At 45.7% G+C, this 23,642-nt stretch overlaps 1 long non-coding RNA gene across 1 annotated transcript; it reads left to right on the top strand.

Moving 5' to 3' along the window:
• LOC121137109 lies at positions 1 to 22,017 on the top strand. The gene is made up of 3 exons (XR_005874334.1): positions 1 to 381; positions 14,486 to 14,586; positions 20,727 to 22,017. It is a non-coding gene; the product is annotated as an uncharacterized LOC121137109 (long non-coding RNA).
• The last annotated feature ends 1,625 nt before the right edge of the window (positions 22,018 to 23,642 follow it).

Genomic DNA, 23,642 nt, shown 5'->3' on the forward strand with positions numbered 1-23,642 from the left:
GGAAGGCAGCATTGAGAGAGGCCTCACACTCAGGACTCCAGCAGCAGCTGCCTGGGTCTCCAGACCTACTCCTTCCCTTCCCTGTCCTCTTAAAAAGAAGCCAAACAGATAAAGATCTCGATTACAATCGGAGGGTCAGACCGGCTAGTCTGTAGTCTGTAGCCGTGTGATCTCACAGGAACGGGAGCGGGAAGATTTCAAGTTCAAGACTGGGTTGGGCAAAAAAGTGAGACCCTGTCTCAAAATAAAGGCAAATGGGTCTGTAGCCCAGGGTTGGAGCGTTTGCCTGGCGTGCAGGAGAACCCTGGCTTCCACCCCCAAGTCCTGAAAATGAAAGTCAAGCGCAGGCTGGACTTCAGCTGCTACAGTGCCGGTTTCAAGGTAAGCTTGTCCCTGAGAGGTGGTCCTCAGACTCAGAGTCCCAGACACAGTCCTCCAGCCCCACAGCTCCACCCAGGGGGGAAAAAAACCAACCCATCTTTTCAGTCTTACTTCCATGCATGTTTGTGTTAAACTGGTGTGGACAGGTATAACTAATTGCCCGCAGTTCTAACACCGGGACGGTGTTGTTTGGAGCTGTGACAGGAGGAGTCCCTGTGTCTCAGGCTGTCCAGGGTAAGGCATTCCAACAGAGCAACCTCTTCCTCGTCAGCTCCTTGGTCTCCCTGACTGGCTAACCCACCCGAAGTCTGGACCAGATGACGCTTCCTGGAAAGTTGCCTGGCCTCCTACCTGTTCGTGTGTGGGTGTTTGGCACAAAAAAGCATTCGCATTAGGAGGCTTGGAGTTCAGCACTGTCAATCATCTTATGCTGTCCTAAGCCGACTGTTAACATTTGCAAGGCAAGGTAAATTCTTCCAGCAAACACTTGTCAAAATCCACAATGTTTGTGGCATAGCACAGGCAAAAAAGTATGTATGCATCTGGGCAGGGTGGCTCCTGCCTCTAATCCCAGCACACATCGGGGAAGGATTTCTCACCACAAGCTCTAGGCTCTTCTGGACTACCTAGCGACCTCTGGGGACATGGTCTACAGAGTAAGAATGCCTCCGACAAAGTGTAATCAAAATGAAACAAATAACCACGCCTGCCTCGTGACTTCATAAAACCTTTGCTGCATCAATGCTATGCGAGAGTTACAAAAGCCGAGGCGACAGAGACATCTCTGACAGTCCGGCGAGGACAGAGAAGGCCCTTGTGGACAGGGACGGGACATGGAAAAGATGAAATTCAATGCAAACTGAAACAGAAGCAAAACCTTCCGATTTCAACCTTATCATAAAAATATTTGGAGTAGCTTTTAATTTTTACTTGCTTTGTCCGTGTTAGTTGTGTGTGTGTGGGGGGGATGCACTCATATGGAAGCCAGATTTCAACTTCTGGGGCGTTTTCCTCTATCTCAATGCCTGCCTCCCCACTGAGCCACAGCCGGTTAGGAACCTGCGGCTGGCTAAGTGCCTAGCTCTCCCCTTAGCACATTGCCTGTTGGTGCACCCGTAGGGCTCAGACTGACAAGCAGGGATGAGAATATTGCAAACTGGGTCATACCAGAATCTTCAACGTGGAAAGGGTGCTTCACGGGATCGATCAGGACTTGCTGTTTCTAAGACTGTCATCCAAGGTCACAGAAGTGCTGCCTCACTGACTCATCCCTATGAATTTCAGCTCGAAATGGCTTGGTCCCCTGTAATAAGCCATGGAACTAGGAGGGTGGCTGGCTGTGCGATTGTGAGCACTGGGTGTGAGCGCTGGGAGTCTTCGGAGCCCAGGTAAAAGCCGGATGGGGGCGGTAGCCTACCTGTAATCTCAGTGAGGCAGAGACAGAATCCCTGGGGCAAACTGGCTAGCCAAAAACGGTGAGCTCTGTCCAGCTGTTGACTGCAGGTTTTGCAGAGGACCTGCTGCTGTCTCAAAGCTTGTCTACTCTGTATTTCCCTTTGCTTCAGAGTGAAAAATCCTTTGCTACTCTGCTGTTAGTGTGTCCTCCGGATCTTTGAACAAGAAGCCAAGACCGTGGAAACACCTGGTCCAGGCAGAAGTCAATCTATTGTACAGCCATCGGGGTCTGCATGTTTCAAAGGCTTCTTGGTCTGTGTAGCCAGACCGACTGCCACCATAGCTCACAGCAAAGGGCTTTAACCTGCGCCGCTGCCGCTGTCTGCCGCCCGTCTCCTGGCTGCCTGTCTTCCACGTGGAAATAATCTCGGCCCACTTAACCGAGCAGCTACTGCAAACTGCACAGGCTGCTGAGTTGCATGGGAATCCCTCTTTCAAAACATTATGAGGCAAGATATCAACCCCATGTTGCAAATGAGGGAAGCGAAACCCAGCAAAAAGAGATGCTCACTGAATTTATACACCCAGTAAGCAGGAAAACAAAAACAAAAAAACAAAATGTATCCCTAGTGATTTCAAAACCCGTGTCCCCATCGCGCGACATCTCTGCTCCAGCCTACCTGCCCTCCTAGGCGTGGCTGTTTCTTGTTATTAAGCCACTGTGTATTGATGTCAGAGCCACCCCCTGTACCCTGTGGTGTGAGACTTGGGGTCGTGCAAGTCTGACTCTGTATTGCCGGCTGGCTCTCGGTGGAGCGATGTTGCTAGGGGCGTGTTGGGAAAGAGGCTTCCTGTTTGCTTCGATCTCCTGTTGAGCTCCACTCCGGGTGCCGCCGTGGCTCCTGCCATGCTTGGAGATGTTTTGCCCCCACGCAGCCAGCTGATGACCCTTTCAGAGGTCTGGGTTCCAGACCCTCCTAGCCCCTCCTCACAAACTGCTTGTGTCTAAGCTTTGCTTCTCAGAACTGCCCTTCTCTTCCGAGATAATCCCAATCTCTTCCTTCCGTGGTACCCCTGCCTGAATGTGCGAGGGCCAGCCCTCACCCGCGTTTTGGGCTGAGAGAGCTAAGAGACCCACACAGCAGCAGTGCGTCACTGGGGGTGTGCCCTTGAAAGTGAGGCGCATTCCCAGCTCCTTCCTCTCCACACCACCGCCGCTCGCCTGCTTGTTCTTCAAACAGTGAGCTTCCTCTCACTGACACGCATCTCTGCTTCACCATGCTCCCAGAATCCCCAGGAGCCAGAACACGGTGTGTGAAATCTCTGAAGCCTTGCGCCAGAGTACACCCCCCCTCTTTTAGGTTACCTGTGTGAACGTTCTGTCACAACAGACTTCCCAAGCTCCCCCCTGGGAGCAGTAGAGGCATCGGTGGCTGTGTCTTTGCGGGTCACTTTCTCCCCAGAGTCCCCTTAGTCAGATTTTGACGGGTGGCTGGCTTCTTGGTCTCCTCAAGACATCTTCACCATGAGCAAAAATATTTCTTCTTTCCTCTGGGGGCAGAGCATTAATAAGTATTAGGGTTTTTTTTTCTTCTAAAAACATTTCCCCTTCTGATGTCATTGACATGTTTTTCCCCCTGTGCTGTAGAAATCATCTTATTACCAATTTAAAAAATAAGCTTTGCTGAAATATAATTCCCAACGATAAAGTTCACCAATGTGATGGTATCTTATCCTGCTCTGAGGTGCTGTTACAGAACGACACAAGCTTTTCTGGGGACTGGGAAGTCCACCGTTGAGGGCTTGCTTTTAGTAAGGGCTTTCTTGTACCATCCCACGGCAGAAGGTTGAAGGGCATAGAGGCACACATGTGTATTTGAGAGAGAGAGAGAGAGAGAGAGAGAGAGAGAGAGAGAGAGAGAGAGAGAGAGAGAGAGAGAGAGAGAGAGTGAGAGAGCTGAGCTCACTTTTGTAATAAACTCATTCTAGAACAAAGAATCCAGTTGCACAGGACACAGCTAATGCACTCAGGGGAGTCGAGCCCTCAGGACACAGCTGTCCAGCATTTAGTTGTCCCATCAACCAATATTGTTCCATTGGGGTGGCCTTGCATTCTGTAAGACAGCAGGCTGAGCAAGCCATGGGAGCAGGCCAGTGAGCAGCGTCCTCCGTGGCTCTGCTCTGACTTCCTACAGGGATGGGCTATGATTGGCATGTGTAAGTGAAATAAACCCCTTCCTCCTCCAGATGCTTTTGGCTAGCATTTTGTCATAGCAACAGAGAAGCCAGATAGGACATAGGTCTATGGTTTTCTTTCCTCAAGCCACTTTCTCTAGTGTGATGTGCATGTGTGTGCGTGTATATTGTGTGGTATTTGTATGTGGTGTGTGTGTTGTGTGTGGTGTGTGCGGGGTATGTGTGTGGTGTGTGCATGTGTGGTGTGTGTATGTGTGTGTTGTGTGTGTATGTGTGTGGTGGGGTATGTGTGGGGTATGTGTATTGTGTAATGTGTGTGCGTTGTGTGTTGTGTGTAGGGGTGACATGTGTGGGGTGTGTGTACATGTGTGGTGTGTGTGTGTGGCATGTGTGGGGTATATGTGTTGTGTAATGTGTGTGCATTGTGTGCTGTGTGTGTGTTGTGTGTAGGGGTAGCTGTGTGGTGTGTGCATGTGTGGTATGTGTGTGGTGTGTGTGTGGTATGTGTATGTGTGTGCATGTGTGCCACAGCACACATATGGTGGTCAGAGGACAACTCTGAGGAGTTGGCTCTGTCCTTCCAACCGTCTAGGCTCCTGGAATCAAACTCAGGGCAGCAGATTTGCCAGCAAGTACATCCCCTGCTGAGCCATCTCACTGGCCCATATCTTGATTTTATGTCTTATCTTTGACTATTTTGTTACCCATTTACATTTACTATTATCCACTTATTTAATAGTATGAGTATATGTATACTTTATTATAGCTAACTACACATATTATGTATCATATGGAAACAAATGTGACTAACAGTTTGGTTTGATCTGTGATGGGATATATGGACAATATGCCTGGATCCATGTCATTTTAGCTTTGACTTTGTGTGTCACGTGACCGTTCTGACTCCTTACTCTTTCTGTCCTGGTTCCTTTGCAAGGATATTCTCTAAGGAACATATTTCTTAATGATATTTTGATATTTTCTTTCTAGTTATCATTACACTTCTCATCTACCTGTTTTCTGTTCAGTGGTTGCTCTCCTGCTCATCATACTCTCCATGATCATCTTCATATTTGTAGTAACAATTCCAATGAGATGGAAAGTTTATTCCTATATTGTTTTATTACATGTCCAGCAATATGTTACTATATATAATTTATGTCTATAGAACCTGAGAATAATAGCATGTAAGGATAAATGTAGAGGGACTGGAGAGATGGCTCAGAGGCTGAGGACTCTTGCTGTTCTACTAGAGACCCTGGGTTTGGTTCCCAGCATCTGTGTCAGGCAGCTCATAACCACCTGTAACTCCAGTTCCCTGGAATGTGGTGCCCTCTTCAGGCCTCTGGGTGCACTGCATGCATGTAGTGTTCTTATAGACAAGCCAATGCACACCCAGTCCCATAAAAATAAAATGCATTAAGTTGTTTATAGTTCCTGTTAACTTTATCGCACTTTATTATTTCCTTCTACAGATTCAAGTAATCATTTTCAGCCCAATTCAGCTTTGCTCTTTCCCTTTATGTCTGTTTATAATCAGTGAAATCTTTATGTCCAGGCATGTTGCTAAGGACATCTATTCACCAGGTGAAAACCTTGAGCTGTAACTGGTTTTCTTTTCTTTTTTTTTAACCGCCTCTTCACCTTTCATCTCTGTGTTATGAGGCAGCACCTGCAATGCTGATGCAAACTTTTCTTAACCCCAGCACGTTGGAGGCTGACTCAGAAGGAGGTGATCTTGTCTGAACACCCCCTCCCCAGAAATGTGGTAAAATAAAAGAAAGGTTGTAACTGATTTGTTGGAGGCTGACTCAGAAGGAGGTGATCTTGTCTGAACACCCCCTCCCCAGAAATGTGGTAAAATAAAAGAAAGAGGTTGTAACTGATTTGTTGCTGGCCTTGGCAAAGATCATTCCCATCAGAAAGAAACTCGGGGAGAAATGAGAACACCACCAATCTGGTTTTGACAATGTTGTGAAATTAAGATCACAAAAATCAATGAGGCAGCCCTCAGAAAAAGCGTCTTTTGTTTTTCTGAGCTTTTACCTCCTTGTTGGTGCTGTGGATTTCACAATGCCCATGAGGAGTTCAGAGAGGAATCCGACCTGAGTTAACAGTCAGTAAGTGACAGTTACTGTGTCCAACTTGAAATGAAACCCCAGAGCCTATCTCCACAAGACCCAGGGCTCAAAGCAGTAGCGGGACTCGGACCAGTAGGAAGCATTTGGTCTACTGTTGTCCTTAGGTCCCTGTCACTGAAAAGCAAGGTGCAATTTAAGTCCTGGGATGCAGAGCCAATAATACAGAGTAAAGCTGTTCTAATATTTTATTCTTGACTCAGGACGCTCTGCACACATTTGGAAGACAGATTGTCAGGATCCCCTGTGACTGCACAGTGGGGTGCTTTGGGTTCATTATTTCTATGGCAAAACATCTTATTTGTCAGTCTTCTATTTATACGCATATTTGCTAGAGAGCTGTGAAAAAATCCGTAGAGAAGGGGAGGGAACGCTTGGCACCTACACGCTCTGCTTTTCTCAGAGTTGTAGTACAGATTGCCAAGGAAGGGAGATGGAGCTCTTCTCTCCAGAATATCTGAACATGTCAGCTGTGGTGTGTGACCACAGTAGGCAGCAGCTTGTAGGGAACGGGAAAGACCTTGATCAGCACAGAATACGACTGCATCCTTTACAGTGACCATTGTTGCTGAGCCCCCAACCGATTTATTTTATGTTCAATGCAATTTCCTTTTCACAAAAGCTACGTAGCTGAGTAGTTTCATGGGCAGAACTTTTAGAGGATCACCGCGATCAGAAGAACCCCGTGAAGAGAACGGGCGAAAGGATCTGGAGAACTGCAGAAGCTGCCTTCAGCTCTTAGGAGCTCAGGCCGCGGCCTCCGTAGGGGAAGATCGGAGTCCTTTTTCCAACAAGGCGAGAAGTGCTACCCCCACTAAGAAAGCTGTTTTCTTGACGTAAGTCCCAGATGCTCAGCTAGAGACATATTATATATGGAAAAAATCCATGTATGATGACTCACATCTGCTGTCCCAGGGCTGAGAGTGTTGGAGACAGGAGAATTGACACAAATCTCAGGCTAGCCTCACGTACAAAGACTAACAGCCCCTCCCAAACAAACATATACAAGTCCCCACGAAATGAAGAAAGAGGCCGTGCCTCAGAGCAGCTGCAAGAACTAGCTAGAATGTGCTGGCAGGGATCAAGGCGCTTGGCCAATGAGGCTAGAAAATAAGGCTAAACAAGCAGGGTTTCTTTGGTTTCGGAAACCCACAGGGAGGGACTGCCCATTCTAGGCATGATGGCGGCAGAGGGGCTCAAAGCTCAGGGAGATGGGCTGTGGGAATAAGTCCAGCAGAAATGAGGATCTGAAAGCCACCTTCTTCACCCGACTTTAAAGAATGTGTGACTTAGAAACTGTGGCACAGCTAGGGACATCAGTGGGCTCTGCTTTGTCAGCTGGGGCTGATGGTAGATGTGATCATCAGGAGCAATGAGGTAACGGCTCTGAAGCAAAAATCCAAACCAAACCAAACCAAACCAAAACGAAGCCAAACCAAACCAAAACCAAAACCAAAACCAAGCCAAAACAAAACAAAACAAAAAACAAAAGGTCAGCTATTGACCCCTAATTGCCAGAGCCTGAGGGAAAAACCAAATACCATATTGTTGAATGGTAGAGTCTGCCAAGGGGACTTAACCCAAAAGGGAGAAGTCAAGTTGTATGACTCCTCTAGGAGGAGAGAGACAGAGAGACATTATGTCTGACGGAAGCAAGTGTGAGGGGCAGAAAGCTGTCTGCAGTCCCTCAATTCCTAGCCAAATGGAAATGAAACCAACGTAGAGACTCCAAATGACTCAAGATGTGAATGGATTCCCAGAAAATATCACAGTAGGGCTTTCTGGAACTTTCCAGGGTGACCGATCATCATTTAGTTAAGTGACTGTGTGTAAAAGCAAGGAGAATGCCCCCAGCCACTCTGAATACACTTGTATGCAGGAACCAGGTTGAGGTAGAGATCTAAAGGGTCCTGTGGCCCTGCTGTTACAACAGTGGCATGTGACTGCAGTGGCCATCAGAGTGCAGTGCGGTGGTCATCAGAGTGCAGTGCAGTGGTCATCAGAGTGCAGTGCGGTGGTCACCAGAGTGCAGTGCGGTGGTCACCAGAGTGCAGTGCGGTGGTCATCAGAGTGCAGTGCAGTGGTCATCAGGGTGCAGTGTGATGTCATCAGAGTACAGTGCAGTGGTCATCAGGGTGCAGTGTGATGGTCATCAGGATGAAGTGCAGTGATCATCAGAGTGCAGTGTGGTGGTCATCAGAGTTCAGTGCAGTAGTCATCAGAGTGCAGTGCAGTGGTTATCAGGGTGCAGTGTGATGGTCATCAGAGTGCAGTGCAGTGGTCATCAGGGTGCAATGTGATGGTCATCAGAGTGAAGTGCAGTGGTCATCAAGGTGCAGTGTGATGGTCATCAGAGTGAAGTGCAGTGGTCATCAGAGTGCAGTGGTCATCAGAGTGGAGTGTGGTGGTCATCAGAGTGCAGTGTGGTGGTCATCAGAGAGCAGTGTGATGGTCATCAGAGTGCAGTGTGGTGGTCATCAGAGAGCAGTGTGATGGTCATCAGAGTGGAGTGTGGTGGTCATCAGAGAGCAGTGTGGTGGTCATCAGAGTGCAGTGTGATGGTCATCAGAGTGCAGTGTGGTGGTCATCAGAGTGCAGTGCAGTGGTCATCAGGGTACAGTGCAGTGGTCATCAGAGTGCAGTGCAGTGGTCATCAGGGTGCAGTGCAGTGGTCATCAGGGTGCAGTGCAGTGGTCATCAGGGTGCAGTGCAGTGGTCATCAGGGTGCAGTGCAGTGGTCATCAGAGTGCAATGCAGTGGTCATCAAGGTGCAGTGTGGTGGTCATCAGAGTGCAGTGTGGTAGTCATCAGAGTGCAGTGCGGTGGTCATCAGAGTGCAGTGTGGTGGTCATCAGAGTGCAGTGCAGTGGTCACCAGGGTGCAGTGCGGTGGTCATCAGAGTGTAGTGCGGTGGTCATCAGGGTGCAGTGCAGTGGTCACCAGGGTGCAGTGTGATGGTCATCAGAGAGTAACAGCAGGAAAGAGGCACTAGACTCCAATGCAACACAGTGCTTTAAAAAAAATTAAATCCAGGTCTGGCACAAACCAGGCACGCTGTGCTGTTAAGCTCTACCCTGGCCCCCTTTTGACTTTTATTGATTTATTTTTTGAGACAAGGTCTCAGTAAGTTGTCTGTGCAGGCCCTGAACTCATTTCATAGCCCAGAGTGGCTTCTAACTTGCAGTCTTCCTATGTCGGCCTCCCGAGTAACTGTGATTACAGGCCTATGCTATGAGATGGCCTCTTGGAACCCTCTTGATTTTCATGTGGTTATCTGGAAGAGAGAAGCCACTCCAGTCTGAATCGGGCTCAGGCATCTGAGAAATGTAGGCTTGAGCAAGCCAAGTAGACATTGAGATGTCCAGTAAGAGTTCAGTGTGGGTAAAATTTGGAATGGAGGGTACAAGGGGAAGACAGTGGCTGCCAGTTGTACCCTCCAATCCGAGGTGGAGATGGGTGCTACAGTTCACGCCACTGAGCTCTCCCTTAATTTGCCCTCTCAAGAAGAGAGACAGTGTGTACCACGGGGCTGCTGGAGGACTTGTAGACAATGGACAAGACAGGAAATGCTCTCTCTAGGTGGAGACTGGGATAAAGACAGAGGAAGGTGGTTGGTTGTGGGATAATGGGGAGGGTCTGGCCACTTATCCGTCTTTGTTCTGAAGCTTTGTCGCAGACGAGTGGAACTGTCTCAGTTGTATAACAGACAGAAGCCCCTGTGATCCACAGGTGCACCCCTCTTCCTCATCGCGAGGCCAGCCCAGCAGAGACAGTGAAGGGCTTATTTCCTTTCCCTTTCTCTCACAGGGGGCTTGGTCTCCGTGCAAACCTCCCTTGCCTTTCTGCTATTGTCTTGGTTTTGCATTCTGAGAGTGCAGATTCTGACACACACAGTGAGCATCTCAGCTTGTGCGTTTCTGTCACTCAGGCAGACAGATCCCTTCTTTTTTTTTTTTTTTTTTTTTTTTTTTTTTGGTTTTTCGAGACAGGGTTTCTCTGTGGCTTTGGAGGTTGTCCTGGAACTCACTTGGTAGTCCAGGCTGTTCTCGAACTCACAGAGATCCGCCTGCCTCTGCCTCCCGAGTGCTGGGATTAAAGGCGTGTGCCACCAACGCCCGGCCAGATCCCTTCTTTTCAAGAAGAATCGAAGTTAAGTAAGCACAGAGTTTAAAAAAAGAACCAAGATTTGCTGTACAAACATATAACGTTATTCTATTCTTCTAGCCCTGTTTTCTTTCTACCTAGGGTCACCGTACCCCTTGCTCACCTGGTCATGTTGGTATTTACCCTGTAATTTGGAATAGCACTAGTATTGCTATGTGATTTTTCAATTTTGTAGTCTCTTTTACTTGTGGTGTGGGTTGGCTTCCCCGCCTCTCCCCACCAAACACACACACACACACACACACACACACACACACACACACACACACACAGAGTTATTCTCCTCAAAACACTGAATTGTGTTTTTCTTAGGTCATTACTCAGAAACTCACATTGAGATGACAAGAAGAGGGTTTTCCAGAGTTCAGTGTTATAAACCAGGGCTGCGTTTTCTTTCTTGCAAACAGAAATCAATCAGTGTCTTGTACTTTTTATTTCTTAAGAAAATAAATATTCTTGGAGGTGCTGGAGAGATGGCCCAGTGGTTAAGGGCACTTGTTGCTCTTGCAAGGGACCCAGGTTCAGTTGTCAGGACACACAGGGGGGAGCTGACAACACACACACTCACCCACACTGCCAAGTAGCGGGAGAAGAAAGGGTGGCTGCTTCCTAAATCCTCCAAATACCTAATGCTTTCTTGACTCTATCTGTCAGAAGTGTGTTCCAAATACAGTCAGGGTGGAGGGTATTAATCTGGTTTATTGTGACGAAGCCTCCGATTATTGTACACACTATCTCAAAAGATACTGCTTCTAACAGTACATACCAGGGTTCCAGTACTGATAGGGAGTTTAGATCTGCTGTGTACACCAGTCACCAACTGGTTTGGTCTCTAACTTGTGACCACGCAGACCCTGACTCCTTTTTATCCGACAGCCATGTTTGAAAACCAATTATCATAGAATCCCCCAAATCATTTCTTTTTCAGACCAAGTATCTGTGTTCTTACACCCCCACCCCACCCCACAGAGTATAACTGGAAACATCTTGCTGCTGAATTCACTCCAGGTGTTGCCTTTCAGGGCACAGAGTAGTGGAATCGCTGTCTGCTTTGTGATAGATAATAGGCATGTAAAATTGCAGCCCAGGGCCTTATTAGCAACAGGAGTAGGCACACTACACATACAGGCTGATCTTGGGGAAACTCCTGGTCCATCCCCACCTGGGCTGCTCTGTCCTAGGTGTTCTAGTGTGTTTTCATTCACTCAGTGGAGGGCTCTGGTCACTAATGAGAGGTCACTGTGAGCCTGGGATTGCAAGTGGGGAGATGTGTGCACACCAGGGAACCCTCTGCACAGTGGAGGAGCCAGAGATGGCACAGATCAGTGTCAGAACAAAGGCAGAGGCTCTCAAATCTGTGCAAGTGTGGCAGAGCTCTTACCCAGTCACCGACTGACTGACTGCTTGTGTAAGCCGAGAACTGATCAGTTAGGTTAGTGTAGGTGCTGACCATTTTGCACACACATACACACACACACACACACACAATGTATGTTGCATATTTCTTACAATATACATTGGGAAAATGTGGTCAAGGGAACTAAGGCAATTAGGAATACTCCTTCCTTCCTTCCTTTTCCCATTCTTTTTGAGACAGGGCCTCACTATGTGGCCCTGGCTTTCGTAGAACTCGTTCTGTAGACCAGGCTGGCCTTGAACTCATAGAGATCCACCTGCTTCTGCCTCCCTAGTGCTGAGATTAAAGGCATGCACCACTTACACCTTGCCTCTTCTTTCATTTTTAAAGACAGTTAATTTATTGAAGCAAAATTGAAAACCATTTGCATATATTTAATTATATGATTTTCATATGTTTGAAAGAGGTATACACCCATGATACCATCACCACAATTAAGGTTACATGTCTAAGCCGCGTAGGGGTGGGAGGCACAGGCCTCAGTCTCAGTACTCAGTCTCAGTACTCAGGAGACTGTAGCCCAGGCCAGTCTGGGCTATGTAGTGAGTTCTATGCTGGAGTGCATTACACAGAAACTCTGTGGAGGCCCCTGCAAGCAGCAGGACTGGCAGGGAAACAATCCGCATGAGGTAAAAACAACTCAGATCAGCAAGACTTAGCAAGCTCTGCGTCAAAAACTTCTGGAGCTTCATCTAGTAGCTTATTTTTTCTTATCCATTTAAACACAGTAAAACCTTGGGGGAAAGTTTCCAGGTGACACTTATTATAGGAAAGCTTTAGTCACGGCTACACCAAAACTCCCTTGCAAAGCACATCCCTTTAGCAAAGCCCCTGTGACCTTTACCACAGACGGAGAAACAGTGTTCAGATTAAGGGGTCTAGGGAGGAAGGGTTTGCAATAAGCGAAGAGATGGGTCCTGTTGACCGAGAGACAATGCTCGGAATTCTGGGGGATTTGATGAAGACTGGCTTTACAGAACAGCAAATATCACCAGGTATTAACACTTCTTCTATTCACAGCCTTCTGGATGGAAAACAGGCATCCCTCCCGCTGAAGAGAAAAGCTAACAGTTCTGATTTCTCTAGTGCCGTCTGTAAGCTGTGGCTTCTACAAAGTGTTGTCTCAATAAACCACAACCACAACAATGCCACAAAGCCAAAAACCCCATAAACCAAACAAACATAACACGTTGTCTCAGCGGCCTGCAGAACTACACTCAATGACTGTGCTAGCCCAGAGTTCCAAAGTCCTGCCACAACCCTCCCCAAAACAACAGTCAGGCCTGTCACAGCAACACCCATTCTACCACCGGCACCGATTTCTGTCTTAGTTACTTACTTCTGTGAAGAGACACCATGACAAACCAACTCTTAGAAAACTATTTATTTAACATACGAACTCCGGTTTCCCCTCCCTCCTCTTCTCCCCCTTCTGCCAACCCCCCACCCCCATCAAGTCACATAACTGTCACCCACATTCAGAGGGTCTAGTTCAGTCCCACGCGGGCTCCCCAGCTGTCAGTCCATGGCCCGTGAGGTCCCACTGGCTCAGGTCAGCTGTCTTTGTGGTTTTCCCCATCATGCTCTTGGTTAATTAACGTCATCTGATTAAAGGGGCCCGTTCAGACACCCTCTCCACTATTGTTAGGAGTCTTAGCTTGTGGATTCCTGAGAATTTCCCTAGCACCAGTTTCTCCCTAACCCCATAAAAGTTCCCTCTATCAAGACATCTCTTCCATTGTTCTTCTCCTCCTCCGTCGTCTGTCCCTCAACTTGGTCTTCTTGATCCCTCATGTTCCCATCCCCCACCCCCTCCCTTCTACCCCTTGCTCCTAGCTAACCCAGGAGATCTTAACTCTTTTCCCTTCCTGGGGGCCCTCCGTGTGTGTCCCTCTAGCTAAAAGAAGACATTTAATCGGATGCCTGCCTGAAGTTTCAGAGGCTTAGTTTATTATTATCATGGTGGGGAGCATGGCAGCAGGCGGGTAACTATGGGGCTGGGAGCTTTAGATCTGATCCATAGACAGCAGGACACGGGGGGGGGGGGGGGGAGAGGAGAGACAGACAGACAGACAGACACACAGACTGGGCTTGGCATGGGCTTTTGGAACTGCTAAGGTGGAAGCTTCACCCCGGCGCTGGCATCCGTATACACCCAAAGAGTCTGGGACGTTCTGGTGGAGGGTCCACCCAAGCCCCCTCTCCCATCTCTCTCAAAACCCTGCTGCACCTCGGAACATCCGCCAAATGATGACTCCTCCCCCAGAGATGCTCCAGACCACTCCCACAGGGTGTTTAAACTGCACCCCCCCCCAAACCAGACTTGTTTGTTCCGGTCTCCCTTTCCCATCTCCTCCCTGGGGGATTGGAAGGCCATACGGGAGCGCTGTATCCATTAAACGTGGGATTTTTCTAATTCGGTTTGATTTGGTCTGATTTGGATTGCTGCGGGGTGTGGAAACTTTTCAGGAACCTTAAAGCCCTCTGCACAGTGGCACACCTCCTCCAAGGCCACACCTCTTAATCCTCCAAACATCATTTACTGGGGAGCCAAGCTTTCAAACATGTGAGCCTACCGGGTTTGTTCTCATCCCAACCACCACACACATCTATCATTTCCCCACACGTTTGTCTTTTAGTAACCTCTCTCCCGTGCCATAGTCCTGTTTCTTTCTTTCCCCTGAGGCGACCACTAATGACTCTCTTTCACCGTGGATTACGCAATTTGTGTTTTAGCCCTTCTTAAGTGGAATCACGAAGCTGCTTATCTTTCTCCCCCTTTTATTTCTCTTAGCACAGTTATTCTGAGGGGCACCACGCTGGCTGTGGCGGTAGTTGATTCTATGAAATGGTTCCACGGTGCGAACGTAGCCCGCCGACTTGCCCAGTCCCTTGGTGAGTATGTGGATCGTTTCCCCCTTTGGGACCATCTCAAACACAGAGGCTCTGAACTCTCGTGTACGAGTCTCTGCAAGGGCATATGCCTCTTGTTGGCTGAATGTCTAGACAAAGAATGACAAGACTGCACAGTAGGTGGAGTGTTTAACTTTTTATGAAGCTGCCAAACTGCTCCCCAGAATGTTGGCACCACTTCCGTCCCTTCTAAGGAATGATTTGCTTCAACATCGTATTTTACGTTTCAATAAAGCTTCCTTATTCTTAGAGTTCGCTCTTCTTTCAATGAGCCCCTCCATGCAAACTTTATCATGGTGTGCCACCTCGCCGTGGGCCACCCATGAGTGCAGCACTCACGTTTACACACACACACACACACACACACACACACACACACACACAATTTAAAAATATTTTTTAAATGCAGTAGACCATGTTAAGGTAGCAGACCTGTAATAGAGATATTTATTGCTTTGTTCTGTCACCTTTTCTACAAGAAGCTAAACCAAATGTGTAATTTTTGGAGAAAGTTGGATTACTTGAGGAATCACTAGCAAATGCGTTTTGTGATTTCTAAAAAACGTGTGTGTGTGTGTGTGTGTGTGTGTGTGTGTGTATGTGTGTGTTCCTAAATATGAGTGCAGTCATACATATATCACAGTGCATGTGGAGGCTATAGGTCAACCTCTGGTGTCAATCTAGACTTTCACCTTGCTTGGAACAGGGTCTCTTGTGGTTTGCCACTGCGTATGTCAGGCTAGCCCGCCCCCAAAGCATCCAGGGCTCTCCCTGTGGGCACTGGGATTGCAGACAGGTGCTGCTCTATCTGGTTTTTTATGGTTCTAGAGATTTGAACTCAGGTCCTCACCTTGTGTAGCAATCATTTTACCCACTTAACTGTCTCCCTAGCCCCTAAGTGTCATTTTTAAAACAAGATTTTGCAGTGTCTCTTAAATTTAGTGAGTGTTCTCACGAAGTGAAAGCTTACCACGGTTGTTGAAAACAAATTCTGCTTTAAGGGTCTCACAATTCACTTCCAAATCCCAGCATGTAATTTAAAATTCTGAAGTTGCATGTCTGTGTTTTATTTCTGGAACCCCGTGACCAAAATGCTTGACACAGCTTAAAAGTGAAGAGGGCGACTCTGTCTTTGTCTGGTCAGTACATGATAACTGGCCCTGTGTCCTTGGGCAGGACACCATGGCTGTGGAAATGCGTGGTAGAGGAGAACTACATGGCCAACCAGGAAGCAGAGGGAGCTGAGAGAGGGAAGGAGAGAGTGGAAGAGAGGGAGGGAACGGGGAAGGGAGAGAAAGTTAGGTAGGGATATACATCACTGAGGGCCATGCCCTGGGTAGCCTACACTCTCCATCTTGGTTCCCCTGTCCCAAGTTTCCATAATGTCCCCCAAAAGTACTCCTATACGGGTACCAATCATTCAGACCCCAATCTTATAGAGGAGACGGCATACATTCAAACCAAAGAGCTGTGCAAATTGCTGTTCTGTGACTATTGTAACCCAGGCCCATGAGTCCTTAGGACATGCCACTATCCTGTAATCGGTTGTCTTTCCTTGAAATAAAAGGCTCTGGCTTACACATTAGGAGAGTAGGGCGTGGGTGTGTCGGCACACTCCAGGGCAGGGCCCATGCCCAGGAGGAGGAACTGGCTAACACAAAATGAACTTCATGTTTCTGTGCCATCCCTTCCCCCCTTGCTTTATTTCATTTTTTTCTTATTTTTGTTTTGTTTTGATTCTTTTCTTTTTTTCAAGATAGGCAGAGCGAGAACTTGAAGTTTGATGAGTAGGAATGAGGGGAGGATATGGGAGGAACTGGGGGGAGGTGAAGGAACATGACCAAAATAGTATTGTATGGAAAAATTACTTAAATAAAAAAAATTTTAAAGAGAATACAGAGTGCTATGCCATGCTTTAATCCATAACCCAAACTAAATATGTTAGCAAAGAGAAATTCTGTTTTAGGAAAAAATATCAGGGAGATACTATATTACTGTTTTAAAAAGTTATTTTTCTGCTGGGTGGTGATGGAACACGCCTTTAATCCCAGCACTTGGGAGGCAGAGGCAGGCGGAACTCTGTGAGTTCGAGGCCAGCTTGGTCTACAGAGAAAGTTCCAGGACAGGCTCCAAAGCTACAGGGAAACCCTGCGTCGAACAACGACAAAAAAGTTATTGTTTCCATCTTTTATTTTTCCTTTATTACAATTTTTAAACTTTTTTGTTTATTGGCGTTTTGCCTGCATATATTTGTGAGGTACCAGATCTCTTGGAAGTGGAGTTACAGAGTTTTGAGCTTCCATGTGGGTGCTGGGAATTGAACCTGGGTTCTCTGAAAGAGCAGTCAGTGCTCTCAGCCCTTGAGACATCTCTCCAACCCCTTCTTTATTATGTTATGAACAACTATTTTATCTGATTGTTATGAGATATCTGCACTAAAGCTTAATAAATACTAATACCAAGGGTCCATGATATCCTAGGCTTTTATAGTTTATTCATTCTTTTAGCAAAATATATATTGAGGGTTGGAGAGATTCAGAACTTGCCACTCAAGCCTGACAACCCGAGTTTGGATCCATGGAAGCCATGTAAAAGCCAAACGACAAGGCATGTGTCTGTAATCCCAGCAAACAGTAAGAGACACATTGCCTCAACCAAGGTAGAAGTTGAGGACCAACACTCCAGGTTGTTTCCACACAGACATGTGTGTGCCCCACTACAAAGACACATGTGTGTCCACATAGTGCACGCTTGTGGGTACAGGAGAGTTCAGAGACTGCATTAGATCCCCTGGATCTGGAATTACAGGAGATTGTGAGTTGCCTGATATAGGTGCTGAGAACCAATGTTCAGTCTTATTTTGTTTTACAAGAGAAGTAAATGCTCTTAACTGCTGAGCCATCTCTCCAGCCCCCAAGTGTCTATTTTTACATAAAAAATAATGGTTTGCATTTTAGTGTTGGATACAAACAATAAGCTCTTATTGCTTCTTATGGCCTTCATGGAGTGAGGCCCACACGTGTTACATAAACCAAAGAGAAAATGAATGGCTGTTTCATAATAACAGATAATAATTTTTTCTCATCTGTCAATTTATTTTAGGCATAGGATTTCCTTTCTATCCATATGCTCTTGGGGGCTTCTAAAAAGCTGCTTCTTACATCCTGTGTGATAGGTGGCTACATTTGCTGTGGGTGACATATTTATATTATTTTTAAAGGTTGATGGTACATTTTGGGAGGGGGGGCCTTTCAGTGAAAATCATTATATAAATGTCACTTGTCATTATCATAGAAGCATTCAGCTGTGGGAAAAGTCTTTAAATATCCTGCCTAGAACAAGATGATGCGCTTTGTTGTGAATAGGAACATTTAGTTGCTTATCCTATATCCTACTGAGCATGTGTCTCTTGATCACTTTGTATTAAACTGGTCTACAAGTTCTGTTCCTGCTTCCAAGCTGACAGGATAGACCATGCTGGGCTATTGCTCTCTCAGAAAAGCTGCAGCGTAGAGGCAGGGCTTGCGGCTTAGCACGGGCCGCTTGCCTTGCACGGGCAGAGCTCGGGGGAGGCGGGGGTGGGGGGGAGTGGGGGGAAGTGTGTTCTCTTGCCAGTGCTGGAAAACCAAACCAAAGGATAGACAGACAGACAAACCAACCTGCAGTACTTTGCTCTGCAGTTATCCAACGGCAATGGCGCCCTTGAGCAATGAGAACGTCGTAACCCGAGATTATACAGGAATAACATCATGTTTGCAGAGGAAAAGGAAGAGCAGTGTAGGTGGTCCTTCTGTCTGCCTAAAAGGCGTGGAAGACAGAACAGAAGGGAACGGAGGGTAGCGAGTCACTTTCCGAGCTAGTTCATTTTTCTTTGCTAGGGCCGGTGTGCTGCCGCTACGGCTGTACTTGGGTGGAAGAGAGACTCGTTTTAATATGAGTGCTATGTCCGAATCTATAATCCCATCATCCAGGAGGCTTGAGGCAGAGGGATTGAGCATTCCAGACCAGCCCCGGTTGGTTACTGAGTTCTGGACCAGTTTTAGCCTCAAGACAAAACAGCAAAGCAATAACAAAGAAAAACTAACTGGAAACAAATTCCATTTATCTAAATTAATAAAATAATTCTAGAATATTCCATGCTTGGTTTTGGTTATTACTGTGCTGTCTATAGAATGCTGGCATTTCTTGACAAAAACACTTTCTAGAGGCATCAGGAGGGAAGAGATTATTCTAATGTAATTTTCTTTTTTCCTATCCCAATCTTTACCTCCACATTCATCCTTGGGTACTAGGTCACCAGGTGGCTCCGCCACACATGGGAAGTCATTACTGCTCTCTTCCTACCAAGTCCACCTAAACAACCTTTGATAGTCTGCCTGGATACTGCCATGTCATTTACGTTGCTCTGTGGCTATACTGTAGAATAGAGTGGACATTAACTGTGGCGGCTAGTCTCGATTGCCAACTTGACTGGATCAGGAGTCAACTAAGAGACACTCTTCTGGGTGTGTTTGTGAGGGTGTTTCCAAAACGGAATAGCCCAGTGGGGAAGACCTTGTCCTAGAAGATGCAGCTCCTTTCAAAGATGACCCAGATATGAAGAGGTCTGAGGAAGAAGTGTTGCCTGTCTGCTTGTCCATCTTCCTGAGTGAATGCATCTGCCTCTGCTGCCGCCATCCTCACCGTCGGCCTCCAGTGTCTCTGGGCTTCCAGTGTGGACAAATATCAGAGACCCTCCAAGAACTTTTTCAGGCTTCTGGCACCAGGTTGGGACTGCTGAAGCATCCACTTGGCTTCTCAGTTTCTATAGTGCACAGACAGTAATTTTTTAATTATCCAGCCCCTATTATATACCTGTAGCGCATAAACAGCAGTTGTTGGACTACCCAGACCCTATCATGTAAGCCAATCTAATGGTTTCCTCTTTAAAATCAATCAATCAATCAATCTATCTATCTACTACCATCTATCTATCATCTATTATCTATCCATCTATCATCTATCTATCTATCTATATATCATCTATCAATCTACATATCAATCAATTTATCTTCTATCTATCTATCTGTCTGTCTGTCTGTCTGTCCATCTACCTATTATCTATTCATCTATCATCTATCCATCTATCTATCCACCAATCTACAGATAGATATATATATACACATACATTCTATCTGTTCTGTCCTTGTAGAGAACCTTGGCTAACATACTATTTATATTTGGCTTTTTCATTTAAATTAAATAAAACTAAGTTCTCTTTTTTTAAAAAATCTGTTCCAGCTACATTTCAAGCATTCATTCACATATGGCTCCTGGCTCCTATGTGACTTCAAGTACAGAATATGATCATAGTCGTAGACCATTCCTTTTGGCTGCCTCTGCTGTAGGGGAACCTCTATGGAGTATGCTGAGTGGAAAGTTCTCGGAAGAGTTTGAAGGTTGTGCATGCTGGGACGGATGTCTAAAGAGTGCCTTGTCAGCCGCCATTTAAGCCTTTTCTATCCAACCCTTCTTTTGGGCAGCTCTCTTCTTTCTGGAAGGGTTCAGCAATGTGGGTCGTGTGAGCTTATATACAGCATGACTGTGAAATGTCTCCCACAGGCTCATTTGGTGCCCAGCTTGGTGGTGCTGTCCTGGGGTGGGGGTGGGGGGGCGGGTTCTGAGAACTTCGGGAGGTGAGATCTAGTTGGAGGAAGTAGGTAACTGGAGTCAGGTCTTTGACGGTACTTTGTCCCTGGTCCCTTCCTGTGTGGGCCCCTGCTTCTTGTGTGTCACAAGTGGAGAAACTCTTTACCGTGAAGTTCTGGGACCAAGCAGCTACAGTTGAAATCTCTTAGTTCTTGAGCCGAAATAAAACTATATTCCTTGCTTTCTATCAGATATTTTGATTAAAAAAAAAAAAGGTGCCTAAAACAGGTGTAACATCTCCTACCCTCACCCTTCCATGACCATGGGGGCTCTGAAACATCAAACATTTAGTATTTGGTCATCCGAGTCATCTGGGGCAGGGCAGCCCACTTAATTTGAGAAATAATGACTCCCCCTCATTTGGAGGAATTTGTGGTCTTGGGACTCAGAAAGTTGGCTAAACGTGGTAAATCTTTCAGTCTCTCCTTTTTCAGTCACAGAGAAGTAGTCATTGCGTGGTGATCGATCAACAAGAAGCCGACATGCAGGCAGAAATCAAGATTCCAGGTGTGAAGTCCTAATAACAGCATCTGGGCTCCCGAATTTAGCTGGCACAAGGCTCGTCCATATTTCTGCATTTACATGTTTAAAGTCGACTTTCCATTTTCTTTAAGCTTGTTGAAGTAGAGCTATTCTCATTCGCAACCCAAACAACAGGAAATAATCCAGAATTAATTCGGGACAAAGCATCCTGTTAAAGTGTATGGTCTCAGAGGGGCAAATAAATTTCAAGCCTGCAACATAAATATAATCAAAATAGCCCAGACGTATTGATAAAGCTCTAATAATTATTTTCATTTTTAAGATCTGATTTTAAAATTAATATAAAGTGGTAGTATCATTTTGTAAGGATGAATTTGCTGCTTTTTTTACTTTATGAAGCCTTGGAAAAAAGACAATGTTATTGGTTCCCAGCCCACATCAGGCAGCTCACAACTGTCTGTAACTCCAGGTCCCCGGGATCATGGCCTTAGAGGCCACCTGCATTCACACACACACCTAGCCATGATTAAACATAAAATAAAAATAGATATTTAAAAAGTTTCTTTCATGCAAAGACAGCCTCAAAAGCACTGAATATAGCATAGTGACATGAATTACATCCCCCCAAATATGTGTCTGTATAGTATCACATGTAGTCTTTACTTTTATATATGTAATTTACAATTTTCTTACTTCAATTAAATAATTTATATAAACAAAGATCCCTGGTTAAATTTGGGTTGTTTCTTAAAAGTTTGTTGGGAACCTTTGTATTTGGAGTAATTTTTCTACCAAGATTATATTGCTCTGAGCAGTGCTTATTTAGTTTAGCGCATGGGACTTCTTTTGCTATAGATTGAATCATTTTTCACTTCCATTTGATTTGGTCTTCCTGCAAGTTTCAACTTGAATGTTTAATTTTTTCCATCAATATTTCAATCACATCACTGAGTGATGAAACCTTATAGTGTTACTGGAAATTTAAACTATTGTCTTAAATATTTTGATTAAAAATTACAATACCAAAAACATCTCCATTTCAGAGTCCTAAGAAAAGAAATTGCTTTGGCTTCCTTCCTTTATTTATTTATTTTTTGATCTTAGTTTCTAATAATTTCCACAACACATGATGAAAACTGCTTGAGTGATGTTTTAAACTATTTTACAAATAATTCACTATAAAAGGTAAAGAATTGAAAAACAAAGAAGCAACCCAGGCAGTGGTGGTGCATGTCTTTACTTCCAGCACTGGGAGGCAGAGGCAGGTGGATCTCTGAGTTAGAGGCCAGACTTGTCTATAGAGAGAGTTCCAGGACAGCTAAGGCTACACAGAGAAACCCAGTCTAAAAAACAAACAAAACAATAAACAATAAAAACAAAAATAAGGACGTTCTTGAGAAGTCCAAGCATATTAAAACATATGGTCTAAATATTTTCGAGGTGCATAGTCAAGATTAAAAATAACTATTGTCTTTAGGCATGATCTATACTATAATGTAAAAACTTTAATTAAAAAGTGATGCTTCTTGAGATTGGAATTGTTGATCTTCTCACATACTTTAAAAAGAATAAAGTATAGAAAGAAGCCACTTTAAGTCACTAATCCTAAGTGGCAGTGTCTTAGTCCTTTTTCTGTGCTGCAGGCAAACACCTGAGTCTGAGTAATAGATAAAGAAAGTGGTTTAATTTGACCCCTGGGTTCTGAGGGTTGGGGAGTTTATGCCTCAGTGCCACATCTGGTGAGGACCTCATGTTGTGTCACATGGTGGGACACCGTGTGAGCACAGTCAGCCGGCGTGTTGGAAAAGGGGAAAGGGGGTGAAAGAATCCATTAAGTCTGTAATAGCACGCTCTTAGGTTAACCGATGATCGTTAACCCATGTTGGCGGAGGGAATTGTGACTTTTAACTGAGGGGACATTTCAGTAATAAGTGACTTTGGCTCAAATTTAACACGCGCGCACACGCACACACACGCTTTCTGAGAAAACTATGGTGAGATAACATGGGTTATGCAGATTCATATGACCATGGTCATGCATGCCGACACCTGTGCAATTGGTGATGGAGTGACTGCTAAGATTATTGGCTTTCAACATGAAATTCTTTAAAAGTCATAACAATTGGAGCCAACTAGAAGCTACAAACCAAGAGCTGTGGTTTCAAGTTTAATGTAGTGGGAAAATATGTCATTAATTAAAGCTATCTTATTTGGACCCTAAGAAACTTTATGGAGAGAGAGAGACAGAGACAGAGACAGAGAGACAGAGAGAGACAGAGAGACAGAGAGAGAGAGACAGAGAGAGAGAACACTCCTAGATAACTTATACATATTTTAGAAGAGTTGTTTAGCTCGATACTTCAATAACAATTCTTGTTTATAAACAGATGTTTTTGGTGTGCATGTGTGTTTCTGTGCATGTGTGCTCCTGTATGTGTAGGTGCATACGTGTGTGTAAGACAGACACACTGAGCATTTTCTTCAATCACTCTCTACCTTACTTATCTCTTTTATGTACCTGCATGCTTTCTTTGAGTGTGTGTGTGTGTGTGTGTGTGTGTGCCTACCCGCGCGTGCGTGCGTGCGTGTGTATGCCTGGTGCCCATGGAGGCAGAAAGAGGGCATCAGATCCACTGGAACTGGAGTTACAGACAGTTGTAAGCTGTCATCTATCTTCATTTTTGAGATAGGATCTCTCATGGAACTTGGAGCTCATCAACTAGTCTACACTGGCTTGCCAATGAACTTTAAGAATCTGCTAGGATAACAGGCATGCAAGACACACACACACACACACACACACACACACAGAATTGAGCTCAGCTTCTCGGGCTTGTGCAACCAACGCTTAACCAACTGGTCCCTCT

The sequence above is a fragment of the Mesocricetus auratus genome, unplaced genomic scaffold (assembly GCF_017639785.1).
Source record: "Mesocricetus auratus isolate SY011 unplaced genomic scaffold, BCM_Maur_2.0 Super-Scaffold_100676, whole genome shotgun sequence".
Classification (NCBI taxonomy): Eukaryota; Metazoa; Chordata; class Mammalia; order Rodentia; family Cricetidae; genus Mesocricetus; species Mesocricetus auratus.